This window comes from Thalassophryne amazonica, chromosome 16, assembly GCF_902500255.1.
Source record: "Thalassophryne amazonica chromosome 16, fThaAma1.1, whole genome shotgun sequence".
NCBI lineage: Eukaryota > Metazoa > Chordata > Actinopteri > Batrachoidiformes > Batrachoididae > Thalassophryne > Thalassophryne amazonica.
Genome location: NC_047118.1, coordinates 65,915,239 through 65,935,962, shown reverse-complemented (window position 1 = coordinate 65,935,962; position 20,724 = coordinate 65,915,239). Strand labels below are relative to the sequence as shown.

The following is a 20,724-nucleotide window of genomic DNA, read 5'->3' as shown; positions in this document are numbered from 1 at the left end:
TAAGGTGACATTAGTGCTGGGATTTGTAAATGAGTTGTTATTGCACATGATTTGTGTACAGATTATTGCATGTGGTTATTTCACAGTGTTATTATACAGTCTAACAGCAGCAGGGAGGAACAACCTGCCATATCGTTCTTTCTACACTGAGGGTGCCTCAGTCTGTCACTGAAGGAGCTGCTCAGCTCCACTACAGTCCGGTGCAGAGGGTGAGAGGAGTTGTCCATGATGGATTTGAACTTGGCTAACACCCTCCTCTCAGCCACCTCCTCCAGAGAGTCCAGAGGACAGTCCAGGACAGAGCTGGACTTCCTTACCAGCTTATTCAGTCTCTTTCTCTCCTGCTCTGTGCTGCCCGGGGCCCAACAGACGACAGCATAGAGGGGAGCAGAGGCTACAACAGAGTCATAGAAGGTCTTAAGCAGAGGCCTGCTCACTCCAAAGGATGTCAGTCTCCTCAGGAGGTGGAGGTGACTCTGGCCTTTCTTGTACAGGGTGTCAGTGTTGTGAGTCCAGTCCTTTTTGTTGTTGAGGTGAACACCCAGGTATTTGAAACTGTCCACAGTCTCTATGTCCTCCCCCTAGATGTTCACTGGTGGGTGAGGTGGTGGTTTCCTCCTGAAGTCGATCACCATCTCCTTTGTCTGGTGTTGAGACACAAGTGGTTGCACTCACACCAGTCCACAAAGTCTGTCCGTGTTGTAGGTGAAGTCCAAGGTGTAAAGGGTGAAGAAGAAAGGCGAGAGGACGGTGCCCTGGGGGGCCCCGGTGCTGCACCTTACCACCTCAGACTAACAGCCGCGCACCGCACGTACTGCGGGCGGTCAGTGAGGTCGTTGATGGTCCAGGCAGCGAGGTGTCCATCCACACCTGCATCCTCCAGCTTCCCCCGCAGCAGCGCCGGTCTGATGGTGTTGAAAGCACTGGAGAAATCAAAGAACATGACTCTCACAGTGCTCCCACCAGGCTCCAGGTGGGTGAGCACTCGCTGCAGCAGGTAGATGACAGCATCATCTACCCCGATCTTGGGCCTGTAGGCAAACTGCAGTGGGTCCAGGATGTCGCTCACCACGGTGCGTAGGTGAGACAGGACAAGCCGCTCCATGGTCTTCATGAGGTGGGAGGTCAGGGCAACTGGCCTGTAGTGGGCTGGTTCCATGGCGTGCGGTGTTTTGGGAACCGGGACCACACAGGAGGTCTTCCACAGGGTAGGAACTCATGGAATTTGAGCATTTTTGAGTGGATTTGAGAGCACTTAAATCCACTCACATGCTGGCCATCAATAATAACATCCAGATGGTTTCTCCACTCATGAAAAATTATCAGGTGAAACAGCACAAAGCTTTTTCTCCTTTTACTGGACCATCAGTACTGCCAGTACTACAGAATTGATACAAAATGCATCAAATGATATTGAGGTCAGAGTCATAGGCCCAGACAAACACAAAGAACCAGTACACACCGTGAACAGAAAAGGGAAACAAAGTACATAATCAACATTACTGCTTGTAACATGAGGTGCAAGGTGTCCCACATGGAGGTCATTACGTGGTCACGCTGATCCCAAGTGGATGAGCACAGAGTCCCAGATAGTAGCAAACGTGTGGAACAGTCCATTCTAGAAAGCCTCAAATTTTCCATCTGTATGACAGATATCATGTCTACAATTAACCTTTTAAAGGATGGAGGAGTTGTTGATGTCTACTCATAGAGAATAAACCATTTATTAACCACCATGCCTAACCCGAGAGACAACTGTGTAGTTTTAGAGAGACTCATAGAGGCTTCTGAACAGCCAAGGATGGCCAGTTCGGCATCAGGGGAGATGGAGCACATATATGCCTTTAAGTACCAATCAAATATCTTGGACCAGAATCCTGTCAGAAGAGGGCAAGACCAAAATGCATGAGACAGCGTGTTCTTAAAGACTGAATCTGCCACAAAGTGGGGAAACAGTAGGATAAATTTTATGTAGCCTGACCTGTGAATAATGAAGAAGCTGGGCAATTTTAAAATGAATAAAATGGTGTCTGCTGTTAACAGAGCAGGACTTTATTGTACAGAGGCTATTCTCCCATACTTTGTCAGACATGCTGATACCTGGCTTTTTAGACCAGGGGCCTCATGTACAAAGACTTGTGTGTATTTCCTACTAAAACATGACGTAGGCTAAAACCCAGAAACTGTTGTAGGCAAAAAATATCCAGATGTATCAAATGTGCCGAAGCATGGATCCAAGCACGTTCCGTTTGTACATCCCAGGCAACGTGGAATTGAGTGCACATGCAGATGTGCACTCAACATAAACACAGAAAAGGTATTATATCAAGCGTGAGCTACAGATGAATGGAAATGAATTGGAGACATGTAGGGATAGCCTAGAGGATACCCTCTCAAATGCAATACACATGAAACCGAAAAAGTGTGTGTGTGAGATGGTAAATGCTGTGGGTTCAGAGCAGTGCACACACACTGAAGAAGAAAAAAAATAAAGTGGTATGCCGCGGCCAATAGTGTGTGACACTTTCAACTTTACACACGCGTTTACTGACAAATACTCAACAAAGGGAGAAAATTGGGGCTTGTTAAGAAGCTCTGCAGCTCTAGTTTCACCAGCAAGAAAAACAAACATTAATAATACGCAATAATAAAAAAGATATTTGAATGCACTCATGCCCAAATGTGCTCGTGCTGGTTTTCATTCAGAACACAAATAAACTATTTCCTCACCAAGCAGCCAAACACTGCATAACGTGCCAGCCTCCAGCCTGTTCCCAACCCAACCCAATGCAATTGCACATCGCATATGATTTGAACATTGTTGGAATGACAAAGTTTCCTATTAACAAAAACAAATTCATCATCTGATGACACTTTTATAGCAATATGTGTGCAGTCAATAGCTCCAATTACATTAGGAAAACCGGCTCTCACTGCAAATTGCGCTTTAATGTTGGAATGTGATGTACCTGGATAACATTTGGGTGATTGCATTCCACACAGCTGGTATGGCTTGTCGCAAGGTTGACTGGCACACTCATGACGGAGTGGCCAGGAAACCCAGTGTGGTCAGCACCTGTGAGGGCACAGACAACCCCTGGCTCCTCGCCATACTGCGCTGTGGGCTGGGTGCAGTTCTGCACAGAACTCCAGTAACAGTGGCCTTGGGAATCGAAATCGGCTTATGAGCCAGTTATTATTATTTGCCCTCAATACACGCTCACCTCAGACTGCACCATTTGCAAGGTCCTCTAACAACGCTAACGCAACCATTGTTGCTATTTTCCTCATCACTTTGCGCATGCTCTGTCCACCCATATAATTGCAAAGAGATGGGTGTGTTAACTGTTCACACTCTGATGACTTCTTGTTTTCACACTATTAACAGTTTCCCAGCATCACCTCTACATGTCGCCAGTGGACCAATAGCTGTAGAAACGTGCGTACACCAGCTATGAACTTGGCATGGCACACCACACATTTCCACAGCTATTTCACTTTTGATACATCTTAACATTAGCATGGAGACGGACACATGCCACATTTTTGTGCATATGCAGCCTTTGTACATGAGGCCCCTGGTCTCTTTAATTTTAAGACTGGGTGCTGGTTCACCCTCATCAAAAACATTCACAAACTTGGACACTAGATGCCAAGAATTTGGGGAATTCTGCAGGATATCAAAAAAGATGTGCTCCCTTTTGAGGGTCTCAAAGTTAGATAGTTTTGGATTGAATGTAATAACTAACTTGTTGACAAAAGAAATGAGACTGTGGCAGACTGAACTTCTCCCTCAATGATTGAAAAGATGCAAACTGTCCATCTATGTAAAGGTGTTTGACAAAAATCAGTCCTTTCTCTCTCCAGGAGGTACTGACCTTGTCAGACCATGGAGGTAGAAATGACTGACGTTTGTACATTGGTGTTAGGACAGAGGTCTCAGGTAAACATAGGACCTTCCTGACCTGATTAAGGATTCTGACAGAGTGTTTCAAAACAATGATCAGCATCTTTGAATCCCCTGGTTTCTCCAGCTTAGAGAATAGTTATGCAGGTAGAAGGAGGAGTTGACAACAGAATTTGCCTCCATTTGTAGCCATAGGGGGCCACCGGCAGCCAGATTTTTTTTGTGTGTGTGTGTGGGGGGGGGTTCCTGTTGCCTGCATAGATATTATAAAGCGTAGATGCCGCATTGGTTGCTGAGGCGCAAGAAATGCGGCCACCATCTTGGACCTGTCATCGTAGTGATTTCATTACAAGGCACAATGAAGTTTGATTTTATAATCACTCACTCACTCATCTTCAACCACTTTTCTGGGATCGGGTCGCAGGGGATTTTATAATCTTGTTTGTTTATTTATTTAATTTTTAATCTTTCTATATTAAAGTTACTTTATTCTTTGTTATTTTCTCTATTCTGTAAAGTGTTTAGCACTAAAAGCACTACATAAATATAAAGTGATGATGATGTGATGATGAATATCATCAGTGCATATGCCCCACAGGTAGGTTGTGAGATGAAGGAGAAAAAAGATTTCTGGAGTGAGTGTTGTGTGGGCCGCCAGAAGAGGAGGTACTGCTGGCCCACCACCAGAGGGCGCCCTGCCTGAAGTGCGGGCTTCAGGCACGAGAGGGCGCTGCCGCCACGGACACAGCCGGGGGTGACAGCTGTCACTCATTATCTCATGACAACTGTCACCCATCTACACTTCATCATACTACTGCATAAAACCCGGACGTCATCTCCACCTCATTGCCGAGATATCATCTACCTGTGAAGGTAATATTCTCTACCGTATTAAGTAATTGTAACTTACGTGTGATCTGTTAGCAGCCGTTGTCCTGTGGTGCCTTGTCAGCTGGGTTGGCGGTTTGTGAGAGTGCCGACAGCTTCGCTTCACACCCCAACCAGATAAGTGGTCAGACAGGAGCTGCACGAGTGTGTGAGTAGAGGTGGAGGTGACTTTCCACCTTCTGACTGTTTTTGTTACTGGGTGTGCACACACCCACATCTCACTGTTTGTGCTCCTCGCCAGCAGTACCAGATCTGACAGACGGGAACGGTGATCACCTGGGAATTCGGGACTTGGCGGCTCCAGTATTCACCAGGTTCGGTGGCGGCGGAAATCGTGTGGTTCCGGCTCTTCTCAGGACAGACGTCTTCTATCCTCGAGCCTGCCCACACGTCACCTTTGTGTATTGACTGCTATCAGATTCTGAGATTGTCTGTATATTCGTTGTGTACATTCACAACATTAAATTGTTACCTTTTGGCTCATCTATTGACCGTTCATTTGCGCCCCCTGTTGTGGGTCCGTGTCACTACACTTTCCCCAACAGGATATCTCGGCCAACGTCATGAATCCCGAGGGGCGTCAACCATCTGTTGGACAGCCAATGGAAGAGCAGGGTGCGCAGGCGTCGGCTGGAGGCGTGATTGGTGAGTTGCAGCACATCCTCACCGCCTTTACCGCTCGGATGGACCTGATGACGTCATCCTGAAAACGTCATCCTTAATCGCAGGATGGAGGCTCTCACCGCGCAGGTGGAAGCGCGCGCTCAGGGCGCTGCTGCAGCTCCTCCTCCTGCCGACCCGGTGCCGAATACAGACATTCCACTGGTCATTCAACGACCCCCCCCACCATCCCCTGAAGCATACATAAGCCCCCCAGAGCCGTACGGAGGTTGTGTGGAGACGTGCGCGGACTTTCTTATGCAGTGTTCGCTCGTCTTTGCACAACGTCCCGTGATGTACGCGTCTGACGCCAGCAAGGTGGCTTATGTGATTAATTTGCTTCGAGGTGAGGCACGCGCTTGGGCTACAGCGCTTTGGGAACAAAGTTCACGGCTCCTCGCCTCTTATACTCGGTTTGTGAGGGAGCTCAGAACTGTTTTTGATCACCCTAACAGAGGCGAAACCACGTCTACCGTGCTGCTGTCAATGAGACAGGGGCGCCGGAGCACAGCCGAATATGCAGTCGACTTCCGCATCACGTCTTTGAGATCCGGCTGGAATATGACTGCGCTCCGCGCCGCCTTCATAAACAGACTGTCGTCGGTCCTGAAGGAGCACCTGGTGGCTAAGGAGGAACCGCAGGATTTGGCTGAGCTTATCGAATTGGTTATACGATTGGACAATCGGTTAGAAGAACGCCGACGGGAGCGAGGCGAAGGGCGTGGTCAGGCACAAGCCGTCCCTCTTCGTCCCGGGTCCGAAAGGGAGCCGTCTTCCCCACGCTCCACAGCCACAGCGCTCTGTGTGGCTACAGCTCCCCCTGCTGACGGTGCTAGGGACATGAGCAGGGCCACATTCAGACAGAGGAGGCTGGTCCGTGGGGAGTGTTTTGTCTGCGGCTCGAGTGAGCATCAGCAGAGAGACTGCCTCAAACGGTCAAAACACAAACGCCCGCCCTTAGAGACTGGGCTGAGGGGGGGTCAAAACATTCACGTGGGTCATACACATCTGTCAACACGACTCCCAGTTAAAATCCTGAGCGGGGATTTAACCCTTCAAGCCCCAGCACTGGTGGACACGGGGTCAGAAGGGAATCTGCTGGATAGCAGATGGGCAAGGGAGGTAGGGCTCCCTCTGGTGGCGCTTTCTTCGCCAGTGAAGGTGCGAGCACTAGATGGCACTCTTCTCCCTTTTATCACACACAAGACACTACCTGTAACCCTGGTAGTGTCTGGGAATCACCGGGAGGAGATTGAGTTTTTTGTAACTCCTTCTACCTCCCGCATGATTTTGGGCTTCCCATGGATGATTAAACACAATCCCCGGATTGATTGGCCGTCTGGGGTTGTGACTCAGTGGAGCGAAACCTGCCACCGGAAGTGTTTAGGATCCTTGGTTCCTCCCGGTGTAAATGCTAATGAGGAGGTTAAAGTCCCTCCCAATTTGACGGCGGTGCCGGTTGAGTACCACGACCTTGCTGACATCTTCAGCAAGGATCTGGCGCTCACCCTTCCCCCGCACCGTCCGTACGATTATGCCATTGATTTGGTCCCGGGCGCTGAGTACCCGTCCAGCAGGCTGTACAACCTCTCACGTCCTGAGCGCGAATCAATGGAGACCTACATCCGGGACTCATTAGCTGCCGGGCTGATCCGGAATTCCACCTCCCCGATGGGTGCAGGTTTCTTTTTTGTGGGCAAGAAAGATGGCGGACTCCGTCCATGCATTAATTACAGGGGGCTGAACGACATAACGGTTCATAATCGATACCCTTTACCCCTGTTGGATTCAGTGTTCACGCCCCTGCATGGAGCCCAAATTTTCACCAAACTGGACCTTAGGAATGCGTATCACCTGGTTCGGATCCGGAAGGGAGACGAATGGAAGACGGCATTTAACACCCCATTAGGTCATTTTGAGTACCTGGTCATGCCGTTCGGCCTCACTAACGCCCCCGCGATGTTCCAAGCATTGGTAAACGACGTCTTGCGGGACTTCCTGCACCGATTTGTCTTTGTATATCTGGATGACATACTCATCTTTTCCCCGGACCCTGAGACTCATGTCCAGCATGTACGTCAGGCCCTGCAGCGGTTGTTGGAGAAACGGCTGTTTGTGAAGGGCGAGAAGAGTGAGTTTCACCGCACCTCTTTGTCCTTCCTGGGGTTCATCATCTCCTCCAACTCCGTCGCCCCTGATCCGGCCAAGGTTGCGGCGGTGCCAAGAGAAGAGTTGTGGTATTGTATGAGGAAGTCTAGAGTGGTAGAGACGTATCTGAGGGTAGTGCAGGACATGTACAAGGACAGTGTAACAGCGGTGAGATGCGCAGTAGGAATGACAGACTCATTCAAGGTGGAGGTGGGATTACACCAAAGCTCAGCTCTGAATCCTTTCTTGATCGGAATGCTGATGGGCAGGTTGATGGATGAGATCAGACAGGAGTCTCCATGGACTGTAATGTTTGCAGATGACATTATGATCTGTAGTGAGAGTAGAAAACAGGTTGAATCTAGCCTGGAAAGGTGGAGATATGCACTGGAGAAAATCACTCGGAGCAAGACTGAGTACATGTGTGTGAATGTGAGGGAGCCTGGTGGAGTAGTGAAAGTACAGTACATAAGTTCAAATACTTGGGGTCAACTGTCTAAAGTAATGGAGTGTGTGGTAGAGAGGTGAAGAAGAGAGTGCAGGCAGGGTGGAGTGGGTGGAGAAAGGTGGCAAGAGTGATTTGTGATGAAAGAATATCTGCAAGAGTGAGAGGGAAAGTCGAGAAGACAGTAGTGAGACCAGCTATGTTGTACGGCTTAGAGACAGTGGCGCTAAAAGACAGGAGGCAGAGCTAAAGATGTTGTGATTCTCTTTGGAAGTGACGAGAATGAACAGGATTAGGAATGAACATATCAGAGGAACAGCACAGGTGGCACGGTCTGGAGACAAAGTCAGAGAAGCGAGAATGAGATGGTTTGGATGTGTGGAGAGGAAGGACCCAGGGTTTATAGGGAAAAGGATGCTGAGGATGTCAAGAGAAGAGGGGGGCTAAAGAAGAGGTTTATGGATGTGCTGAGGGAGCAGGCATCATTTCAAAAATGAGCAAATATTTCCACAAAAACAAAGTTGATCAGTTTGAACATTAAATATATTGTCCTTGTGGTGTATTCAATTGAATATAGGTTGAAGAGGATTTGCAAATTGTACTCCGTTTTTAACAATGACCCAACGTCATTGGAACTGGGGTTGTAAATCGATTGTTTGGATCAACAATTTCAGTTAAATATATCATATAGCAGACAAACACAGTGATATTTGAGAAGGGAAATGAAGTTTATAGGATTTACAGAATGTGTGCAATAATTCTTTAAACAAAATTAGGCAGGTGCATAAATTTGGCCACCCCCAACAGAAAAAAAATACGTCAATATTTAGTGGAGCCTCCTTTTGCAGAAATAACGGTCTCTAAACGCTTCTGATAGCTTCCAATGAGAGTCTGGATTCTGGTTGAAGGTATTTTGGACCATTCTTCTATACAAAACATCTCAGGTTTGTTGGTTTCCGAGCACAGATAGCCCGCTAAAAATCACACCACAGATTTTCAATAATATGCAGACCTGGGGACTGAGATGGCCATTGCAGAACATTGTACTTGTTCCTCTGCATGAATGCCTTAGTAGATTTTGAGCAGTGTTTAGGGTCGTTGTCTTGTTGAACGATCTAGCCCCGGTGCAACTTCAACTTTGTCACTGATTCATGAACATTGTTCTCAAGAATCTGCTGATATTGACTGGAATCCATGTTACCCTCAACTTTAACAAGATTCCCAGTACCTGCACTGGCCACACAGCCCCACAGCATGATGGAACCACCTCCAAATTTTACTGTATGTAGCAAGTGTTTTTCTTGGAATGCTGTGGTCTTTTTCAGCATGCATACTGCCACTTGTAATGTCCAAATAACTCAATTTTAGTTTCATCAGTCCATAGCACCTTATTCCTAAATGAAACTAGTTTGTCCAAATGTGCTTTAGCATACCTGTAGCGACTTCGTTTGTGGCGTGTACACAGAAAAGGCTTCCTCTGCATTACAGCATAGAATGGAAGACCGCAGGCACAGCACTAGTTAAGGGCCGAAGTGGCAGGCCAAGAAAAATCTCATAAGCTGAAGCGAAGGATGGTGAGAACAGTCATAGTCAACCCAGAGACCTGCTCCAAAGACCTACAACATGATCTTGCTGCAGAGCACTTTGCACAAAGAGATGCTGTATGATGCTGCCAAATGCTGTTTCTGCACCCTCTATTCAGCAACAAGTGACTCAGCTAGATACATTCATACCAGATCATGATTCAGCAAGGTGTAGCAAAGGTGTTCACTCTTTTAGTCAGACATTGGCAAGTGTTTTCTGTTACTTGTCACCATAACATCATTGCATCGCATTCAATATTGTACAAGTTAAAAAACAAAAAAACAAAAACAAAACAGGTTATATATAAAGTTTCTTTTCACTATGGTATATTTTGTGGTAAAATATATACACTAAAATGCAGGAAAATAGAACCTAAAATTTCTAAAGGTTCTGGGCAGGGGGAGCTGGGGAGAAAGATCCCCCCTTCCCCAGTCACATTCACAAATCCAACCCCCCCCCCCCTTATAAAATTCTAGATCTGCCCCTGTAGTGTGTATATTATATATGAAGCATAAATAACCACAACCCCCGATTTACATCCTATAAGCTACCCTTTTTGACTTAAATGAATCATTTAAATATTTACTCAACAACAAATAAACTAATCAAGCAAAAGAATAAAGAAACACTAACCTAAGTCACAGATCCAGTTTCCTTTATTGAGACCATCATCCAATAAGTCCGTGAATGAGTTCGTACTCTGCAAAGAGTAAACTTACTTTAATACTCCGCCGGTGTTGTCACGCAGTGATGTCTGCGTCTGAAATAAACACTTTTATTGTCTCCCGCTGGAGGCGTCACCGCTCACCTGTCAATCACCTGGGTCTTTTCTTACCGTAATGTTTGGAGACAGCGCGCAGAGATTTCCTGAAGCGCGAGGCGTTCGCCGCTGAATTCGACACCGGTAGTACCAAGGCAGACATCTTTCTACACCCAAAGTTGCCAATTTAACAATTAATAATCAAAATACTTGTTTATTTCTGATTATTTTAATAAGATATGATTAGCATAATGACAAATATTTTGTTTAATAAAGGAAAACCTTTAACAATAACGTAATATACAAGTTGTATGTAACAGCAACTGAACATTTTGCTTTTAAGTTGTTTTTCACAAACATCGTGATCTTAATACATTCCCTGCTGCCTCCACAATCTGGACTCTGGATCAGATAAGAGTGCAGCTACATGAATAATCACACCACAACCAACAAAAGTGATTTTCTGATCTGCTGATTGTAGTTCCAGCAGGTTTTGAACAAGTTGAACAGCTAAAAGTTGGTCACATATTTAATATGCTAGTCCAGAGTATCTAAAGTTTAATGTACAATTGGAAATCATCATAATTACAGAACAAGGGCTCTGGAGTTCTCTTGTGTTGCACCCAGAGTGAAATGATTTGGAAATAATTCTTTCATGTGTGCCAGTATTGGTGCTTGAAACTGTCTCCCTCAATCAGTACAGCAAAATCAATTCAAAGATGTTTTGAAAAGCAAGGAGAAGTTTTTATGGCGTAAATTAAAAGATCAGTTTAATGAGGTATTCATAATCAGTTTTTAGTCTTTTATCCGAGGGTGAGGTCTGTTAAATTGTCAAGTTTGGCATTGTTGGTCGGTTTATGATTCATTTTCTTCTTTGGTATTTGTTTACATCTTGAGGCTATAGATGCCACTATACACCATTTCTGTACTCAAATCCACAGAAGCCAATAAACTCCTTCAGAGTTGTCTTGGTGGCTTCCCTCACAAGTTTCCATACAGCATGTTCACTCAATTTTCATAAACTGCTTAAGTTGACAGATTTATCATATTTTTCTTAATGATTGACATAAATGAAGTCCAAGACATATTTAGTGACTTGGAAATGTTCAGGTATCCATCCCCTGACATGTCTCAAGAGAACTGGCTGTAAAAGTGATGATGTAACACTTATAACTAGAATAAACTGCCCCTATCACTTTTTGTACAAACCCAATTCCAATGAAGTTAGGACGTTGTGTGAAATGGAAATAAAAACAGAATACAATGCTTTTCAAATCATGTTTGACCTATATTCAATTGAATACACCACAAAGACAAGATATTTAATGTTCAAACTGATAAACTTTATTGATTTGTGCAAATATTTGCTCATTTTGAAATGGATGCCTGCAACATGTTTCAAAAAAGCTGGGACAGTGGTGTGTTTACCACTGTGTTACATCACCTTTCCTTCTAACAACACTCAATAAGCGTTTGGGAACTGAAGACACTAATTGTGAGCGTCATAATTGGTTATAAAAGGAACATCCCCAAACGGCTCAGCCGTTCACAAGCAAAGATGGGGGCGAGGATCACCACTTTCTATAATTTACAGTCCATAATATAATAAGAAGATTCAGAGAATCTGGAGAACTTTCTTCACATAAGCGGCAAGGCCAAAAACCAACACTGAATGCCCGTGAACTTTGAACCCTCGGGCAGCACTGCATTAAAAACCGATATCATTGTGTAAAGGATCTTACCGCATGGGCCCCGGAACAATTCAGAAAATCATTGTCAGTTAACAGTTTGTCGCTACATCTACAAGTGCAAGTTAAAACTCTACCATGCAAAGTGAAAGTCATACATCAACAACATCCAGAAACAACGACACCTTCTCTGGGCCAGAACTCATTTCTAATGGACAGACACAAAGTGGAAAAGTGTGCTGTGGTCTGATGAGTCCACATTTCAAATTGTTTTTGGAAATCATGGACGTTATGTCCTCCGGACAAAAGAGGCAAAAGACCATCCAGATTGTTAACAGCGCAAAGTTCAAAAGCCAGCATCTGTGATGGTATGGGAGGGGGGTTAGTGCCCATGGGATGGAATAACTTACACATCTGTGATGGCACCATCAATGCTGAAAGGTACATCCAGGTTTTGGAGCAACACATGCTGCCATCCAAGCAATGTCTTTTTCAGGGACGTCCCTGCTTATTTCTGCAAGACAATGTCAAGCCACATTCTGCACGTGTTATAAGAGCGTGGCTTCATAGTAAAAGAGTGCGGGTACTAGACTGGCCTGCCTGCAGTCCAGACCTGTCACCCATTGAAAATGTGTGGCGCATTATGAAGCGCAAAATATGACAATGGAGACCCCGCACTGTTGAACAACTGAAGTCATACATCAAGCAAAAATGGAAAAGAATTCCACCTACAAAGCTTCAACAATTAGTGTCCTCAGTTCCCAAACACTTATTGAGTGTTGTAAGAAGGAAAGGTGATGTAACACAGTGATAAACAAACCACTGTCCCAGCTTTTTTTGAAATGTGTTGCAGGCATCCATTTCAAAATGAGCAAATATTTGCACAAAAACAAAGTTTATCAGTTTGAACATTAAATATCTTGTCTTTGTGGTGTATTCAATTGAATATAGGTTGAAGAGGATTTGCAAATCATCGTATTCTGTTTTTATTTACATTTTACACAACATCCAAACTTCATTGGAATTGGGGTTGTAGAATAGGCTGCAAGCCTTAAATGCCGGAATGGCTATGTAACAAATGAAATTATGTTGAGCACACAAAACATGGCATATCTTGGGTTCATATTGTCTGCAATGAAACAGAAATAACAAAAAGGATCACTGTGTTGTTTTTATTGTCCTTTTTTATATAGACTCAGCTTTTTCTGATTTGGGGTTGTAGATGCATGGTGAGTGTACAGCCTCGTAAGAAGATAAGTTGTACCACACTGATGTTCAAGGGAACCAACTTTCTCATTGTTCAGAAACTATTCTGTGCTTCTGATAGGCTACTGTTCAGGTTCACAGTTTCTTATTAGATTTGGGGAAAAAAAAAACTTAACGTTGTCTTAAGCACACACACAGGATCAGAGTCACACAGAGCTATTTGTACTCTTTTTATTCTGTGATAAATAATATCCTATGATCATAGGCTTTATGTGTAGACATCCGATCAAGGCAAGAGACAAGTTAGAGGGCACACATCGCCACCATTAGAAAATAATTGCAGAAACAAAAACAATGAGGTAAGAAGTTCTCCTTTTTATACATTTGTGGTGCTTCTATTTCTGTAGCCTATACTCTTGAATGCACAGTGCTTCCTATTACAGGAACCCTGCCTTTTGTGTCTATACATTATTAACAAAAACAAACAAAAAAACACAGGTCGTGGCACAATACTGAATCAATTGAAACAGCACTGCAGAGCATCAGCATGAGTCCAAGAGGAAGAAAAGCTGAGAATGAAACAAAAATATAAACATCACTCCAAGCGTTAGTGATCGAGCTCTGTGACTGTTTCAATACACACAAACACGAGTCAGAGTTCTGGAGGTTTGATGCTGCCCAAAGGATGAGAAACAGTTGAGACGCAATACTAGTCCTGTCCACCAAGTGTCGCAAGTCTGCCATGTTTTGGTTATGGTGATTGGATGGTGAGGCGTTCAGAGAGTCGGGATTTCAAAAATTTGTGGAGAAATGCTGAGAAGTTGATTTAAAATAATGTTTCTCAGTATTTCTAATCATAGATTTATGACATCACAAAAGTCAATACACAAGCCAGTGGCACTCAATCCAAATGAAAGTATTTAAAACCATGTCAAATCAATCTGAAAAAGAAAACAGAAAAGCCAGTTATAAATTAATTAGTTTTGCGAACTGACAATTTTTCTGTTAATGAATTGATTCAGCTCTAGTTACATTTCAGTGTGTTAATTTTGTAAAATCAGCAGTGAAGTTATGATGAACCAAGAAAATTTCAAAGATGAAACCATGGATGACTTCTTTATAAATGAGAACAAAACGTCATGCTTCAAACATTTCACCAACAGCTTCCATTGAACCCGTGGATTTGGTATCGTCTTCTTTGATCTTGACCATTTTTTATACAAATATCAAACACGCAAAAGACAAAATGTCATTTGGCAGTTGTGTTCACAACATGACATGCTTGCAACACCTAGCGCCTGTGACAATGTAATGCATATATGTGTGAGATTAACTTTGGGGTCTAACTACTAATAAAAAGGAAACCAGTCGCAACACAAGATGCTGAGATTAAATTTACTGAGAAAAAAAAAAAAAGTCCAATTGTCCTCAAAACACACTAAATGTTTAAGAAAACTGTAAGCTAGCATGTGCGATAACCAATACCGGTAAAAAGATGTGCAACACTTGCAAATGTAAAAGCCAAACCCAAGAGGACATGTGGAAGAACATCTAATTATAAGTACATACCCCACAAGAAATAATACACTTGAAGAGCTTACATTTATATAATGTCTGCAATAATTTATCATTTTAACAGTTTCTCTGAAAACTTGATATCTTAGAGATTGAATACATTTTACTGAAAGATATGTCAAAATTTTAGATTTATTTAGGTTCATACTATTTGAGGAATGAGCGCTGCAGGTCTACAACTACGTTTGCCACCAAAAAAAACTGAAATGTAATGTCGATGACATATATCCAACAGAGAAAATTTAGTCTTAAAGATGTTCCATTTCAGTCATGATACTGATATATTACATGGTAACATTGTTATTTGTAGACTGATTATGTTCACGCGCGGTGCTCAGTCACACAGACTACAGTTAACGGACAATAAAAGCTTCCTCTTCTTCTACTACTATAATAAAGTGGCAGCATTATACAAGTGTTAATGCCATTAAAAACACACGGTGTACGGGTCCAATAACTGAAACTGTCACTGTAAAGATCAAATACATCAGTTTCACATCTGTTGGACCTTTTTTTTAAACATTCTGATTTTTTTCTTGACAGCAATTTGCCAGAGTAGCCAAAATAATAGATACACTTATTCACTAAAAGCTATCTTAAGTGCAACTGCCAAGTTGTTTAAATGCTTCAGCAAACAAGTGATCCAGTTCGACATCACTCCGTGTGGGTGTATATATAAAACAAATGAAAAAGTAATTTTGTAATCGTGGTATGTTATGTGACAGTTAACCAGTTGCACTTAGAGGTAGTCTGTCTGTACATGTCATCCAGTTTGTGAGAAGCTTCCACACATGCAGAGTTTTTGTTGTTTCCAAGCTCTAATAAACTAAAATTTTAATCAGTTATACACAAAATCTGCTTCAAAGCTGTGATTTTACTGTAAAGACACAAGCCAAGAGTCCTGCAATAATAAAACAGAGCATTAAAATGAATTAAATCTAAAATTCACACTCCTCCACATACCTAAATGAGATGGACAAAACATTAGAAACTCCTTTAAATGATCAGCTCCACGTCTATTGAGTACAGTCTGAACAATACAGTAAAAACGATTCTCCACACAGTTGGGCTTTAGTTGAGTATTTAAGTATTTTGTTTCTAAATTTAAGTGCATATTAAGTGCAGGACTATTGTTGCATTGTGCTTCATTACATTGTCCAGGCGTGTCTATTTTTCTGGTATGGCTATAGACTGACACTGTACCGGATGGTTGTGTGTGTGTGTGTGTGTGTGTGTGTGTGTGTGTGTGTGTGTGTGTGTGTGTGTGTGTGTGTGATTGACAGTCACAGGCCTAAAAGCAGCAGCACACCGAGGCACAGCCTCACTCGTGGACCTGACCCGCAGTCCCAGTGCCTTCACTATTACACAAAACGACACAAAAATGCTCCTGGCTCGCTCCGTCCCCCACTTCCACAAAAAGACAATTTCGCCAATGTTACGCATTCACATATCATACTGACAACTTCAGCTTCTATGTGTAAAAGTCAATACTGTCTGCTATCTTTAGCAATGTACATGTTCAGCTTGACCCTCAAAATGCAACATCTGAGATGTACACTTGAAAAATACTTGTGGCTGTAACTAAAATTAAGAGCACTACTTCAACAACAAGTGGAGTTTGTGCTCAGATGAAAACTCTCCAAGTTCACAGTCTTGTGTTCGTTTTAAAATAGATGTGTGTCAGTAAAAGGTAGTAAGAGTCGAGAGATGGGAACAACCGTCTACAGCCCTCGGTACTGTGCCGAGGCCACAGTTCACTCATTCCATCGTGGTTCCCCATTCCCTGTTCCGCCTCAGTATAGTCACAATTTGAACAGTTTTTTGTTTTGGTGCAACACAAATGCAAAAACAATATGGCAGGTAAGACAGAGGCAACGCTACAAAGTAGGGCTGGGTGATCCTTGATATACATTAAATTTGGATTCAGGAACAACAAAACACAAATCACTCTGGTAGGTTTTTGTTCTGCACATTTTAAGCTGGATCAAATGTTTTCACCATGAATCCACGGTGACCGGACTGTTTGTTCAGCAGAAACGCCATCTTGGATAGCGCAGATGACGCGTTAGCGTACACAGGTTTGTGGGAAAGCCAAAGTAGTATTCAAAATGTCATCACAGCTGAGGAAAGCAACGAAAACATCAGTTTGCCCAAAAGTGAAACCACGTTTTTTTTTTAATTTATTTTAAAAGTGTGTACATGACAACACGTGTCCGGTATTTATTCCAAATATTATTTTATGAAGTGTGTCTATCAGCTAATGCTGCAACTAACGATTATTTGTAATAGCTGCTGATGTGTTTTTTTGTTTGTTTACTGTTACGAATAATTACCCATCTGTTCTGTTAATGGCAGAGGCCAGGGTTGCCTGGGCACCTGCTTCCGTTCATAGAGATGCCTGCATCCCTATCGCAACAATTTTAATTGCACCTTTAGTATACATGTCATGTCCATGAAAGTGAACTCATACAACCATTTTGCACACACACACACACACACACACACACACACACACACACACACACACACACACACACACACACACACACACACACACACACACACACACACACACACACACACACACACACACACACACAAAACCAGCCAAATGTTTGGGTGCACTTTTCCCATTCAGTTGAATGGACATTTAATTCTTCACCGATGACTGCAAGGGTGGGGCTCTACCCCTACCTACGGGTGGGAAGTGCCCAGGTGTTGGTTGGGGATCCTCTGGGATATTTTCAGAGGTTCACTGGCTGCAGCCTTTGGCTCCACTGAAACATTTTCCTGGGCAGTGACCCACCGTGCAGGCATGTTTACAACCTAGTCGTGTTAATCAAATGTCACCCAGGATGACCCAACAGGATGGGACGCACTATTATCAGGAAGTGTCTGTTCACATTGTGTGTTCTTGCGTATGTACAGTGGTCATGACAATGTGTGCTAATGTGTGACGACAACAGAGTCCAGGAACAAAAAATGGCAAAAAGCACGGATATTACCACAATGCGTACTTTGATTGCACACCACCCCTAGGAGCTTTTGTCATTCACCAGAGTAAACAGAGATGCCAACAAAGAAAAAATTAAAGTGGTAAAAATGAATTAATGCAGGTTCAACCACTGATTTCTAGAAGATGGGACTGAGGACATTATGAAAAATGATGGCAAGAAGAAAAAAAAAGATATACTAAAGCGTAAGAACATCCTAATAAAGTGTATCTGGATTCTGTTTCCTTGTGAAAAAGGTGAGCTTAGCCGACACGACACTGAGCTTTTGAAAATTTTCAGAACTCCACGACTGAACCTGAACGCAGTGATATCAAGTTGGGCACATTTGTATTCTACCAACATCTCAATAATTCCTGACTGGATTTCCTATCAGATGTGTTTAATTCCATGCCAGCTCACCCCATGTGCCACCTGGTTTCCTGGGATATGAAAACAGAAACTACTGACATTGGAGAAGCTGAAGTTAAGAATTAACACTACTTTATCTTGTCACACTAAGAAAAATAATTTGATTATCTACAGAATTAAAGATATCTCAATCATTTCAGCACCAGGTGCCATACCTGTCAGTACGACAAGGGCAGAAACACTGAAGAAATGAAGAAACTGGTGAAAAATATGATAAACTCATAAAACTCTTCAGTAATCCCACTTTTCACACAGTGATGCTGAAGTATGGTTTCACTATGATGTATTTATTTATTTTAAAGGGCCAGAAGATTTTGATTCCAACAATCATCTCAGCAGAACAATTTTAACTGCACCAGCTTGGGAGTGCCAATCGGATAAATAAGCAGGTGAAGTTCTTTGCTGGAAACAAAAACTACACGCAGACTTGAGGATGGGAAACAAAGTGCACCGAAATCAAGAGGCGGCACACAAACTCCATGACTGATCACTGATCAGCTTGGAGTTTGTGTGTCATTGCGTTCGAGGGTGTATCGTGGGTGCAGGAAAAATTCCTTCTGTTCTAACTGCAGGCCTGTGGACACTTTGGTGAATGACTTCTTTGTCTAACTGCTTTCAGGTCTTAAACCTGCCATATTTCATGAGAAAATGTACCATTTTTGATTTGCTTTGAACTATACTGAGGTTGAGGTGAACAGTAGAGGTCTTCACAGGTCCACTCTGTTCATGGGATGCTACCCAGGGTCCAAATTACATCTCAGTCTAGGCGGGCTCACGTGTCAGTGCATCTCAAATATCTATTTGCAGCCCAGTCTCATGTTGTTTTTTCATGCTTCCATCACGAAATGAGTCAAATTTTGGTGACTTTTTTTTGTTTGTTTTTTTTTTAACTCACTATTCCTAACCCTACCCCCAAAGCTAACCTTAACCATAACCAGTGGTGGGCAAAGCTAACCAAAACGTTAGCTTCGATAACAGCTAACTTTATTTTAGCGCTAACTGAAAAGTTATCTTTCATAAAGCTAAACCGATAAACCACCCAAAAATGTATCAGAAGCTACAGCTAACCGATAACTTTCAGTATTGTCTCCAGTACACTCTCAGTTACTAACAAGCCAATTTTGAGTTTCAACACCGCGATTGCTTCTGGTAGCGTCAAAGGTGATCAACAACCCAAACAATGAGTCAGCACTTCTGTCTTTGTGCGCCCTGCCCACTGCTGGAAGCTCCTGTTTACTAAAACTGTTATGCCTCTGGATGACTTGGGTGATATTGCCAGCAAGTCAGTATGATGTCAAAGGAAATGATTTTTTTTCCCTTGCATTCTTTCTCTTCTGTGACCAGTTCTCCTTTGACTGCAGAGGATTGAGCTGCACATTTAACAGGTAGGTACTCAAATCTTTGATATCAGACTTCACAAATGTTTTTAACTGTTAAGCTTTATTCACTACGCCTGCAAAAATATGTTAGCGGTCTAAAAATTATTGGACCAAAATTTAACAGAAGATAATTGGTCCGCTGATGGTTTTCAAAGTTATTTGAAAAGCTAATCTGACAATGAAAACATCAGCTTTGATAATTAGCGGTCAGCAAAACTGTGGCCACCACTGACCATAAGCTAACCCTACTCCTTCCCCTAACCCTAACCACCACGACCCCCTGCTTCACTTTTAATTTCGTGCAGCCGTCACGGAATGTGTTAGAATAAATTTGTGCTCCCATGACGAACATTTTGCACTTTTCGTGACAATATCACGACCCACTAGATTAATGTATATTTCGTGCTGCTGAATCAGGACATGCGGTGAGACTGGGTTGGCTATTTGAGATACATCATGATGTTACAAATAAAGACAAGACCAGAAGAATAAAAAACTGCTTCACCTTTTTTTTGGTGAGTTATTAGCTGCACTTTGGGTCAAATATTCTATCCTTAAGTCTCTTTTCAAAATCAGATCTCTTTCTACGACAACTACAACTACATGTGACTGGTTCAGGTAGCCTCTTTTGAATCAGATCCCCACTTGTGGACCTACAAAGACCTTGAGTCCATTCTTATGGCCCACTGGCGGCTACATTGCTACTTCCTCCTGAGCTTCAGAACAAACCTGTTTAGTCATGACATTAATGTCACATGACCTCGCCTAGCAACCACTACTTCTGCTTCCAAATAACTGACATAGAAGTGAAATGTGTCAACAACTGCTCAGCACTTTTTGGGACAAAAAAAAAAAAAAAAAAAAAAAAAAAAAATCTTATTAAAAAAAATGTGAAACTGCAACTAAATACAGTTGCTTAGTAACATTTTCACACTGCCAAGAATGGATCCATCAACACCAAAGTCTGAGCCAGTCTGCAATAAGCTGGCAGCGTTCAGGTCTAGTTTTATTGGTGTTAACTCTTGCCTTTGTGGGGTTTTTTTTGTTTGTTTGTTTGTTTTA

General features: G+C 43.0%; 1 protein-coding gene across 1 annotated transcript in view; it reads right to left on the bottom strand.

Annotated features, from left to right (window-relative positions):
• sdr42e2 (short chain dehydrogenase/reductase family 42E, member 2) overlaps positions 1-10,390 on the bottom strand; it is a 109,123-nt gene extending 98,733 nt beyond the window's left edge. Inside the window, exon 1 of the mRNA XM_034189659.1 lies at positions 10,352-10,390. The gene's annotated coding sequence lies outside the window, so the exon portion shown is untranslated. The remainder of the gene's footprint in view (positions 1-10,351) is intronic.
• Between the last annotated feature and the right edge of the window lie 10,334 nt (positions 10,391-20,724).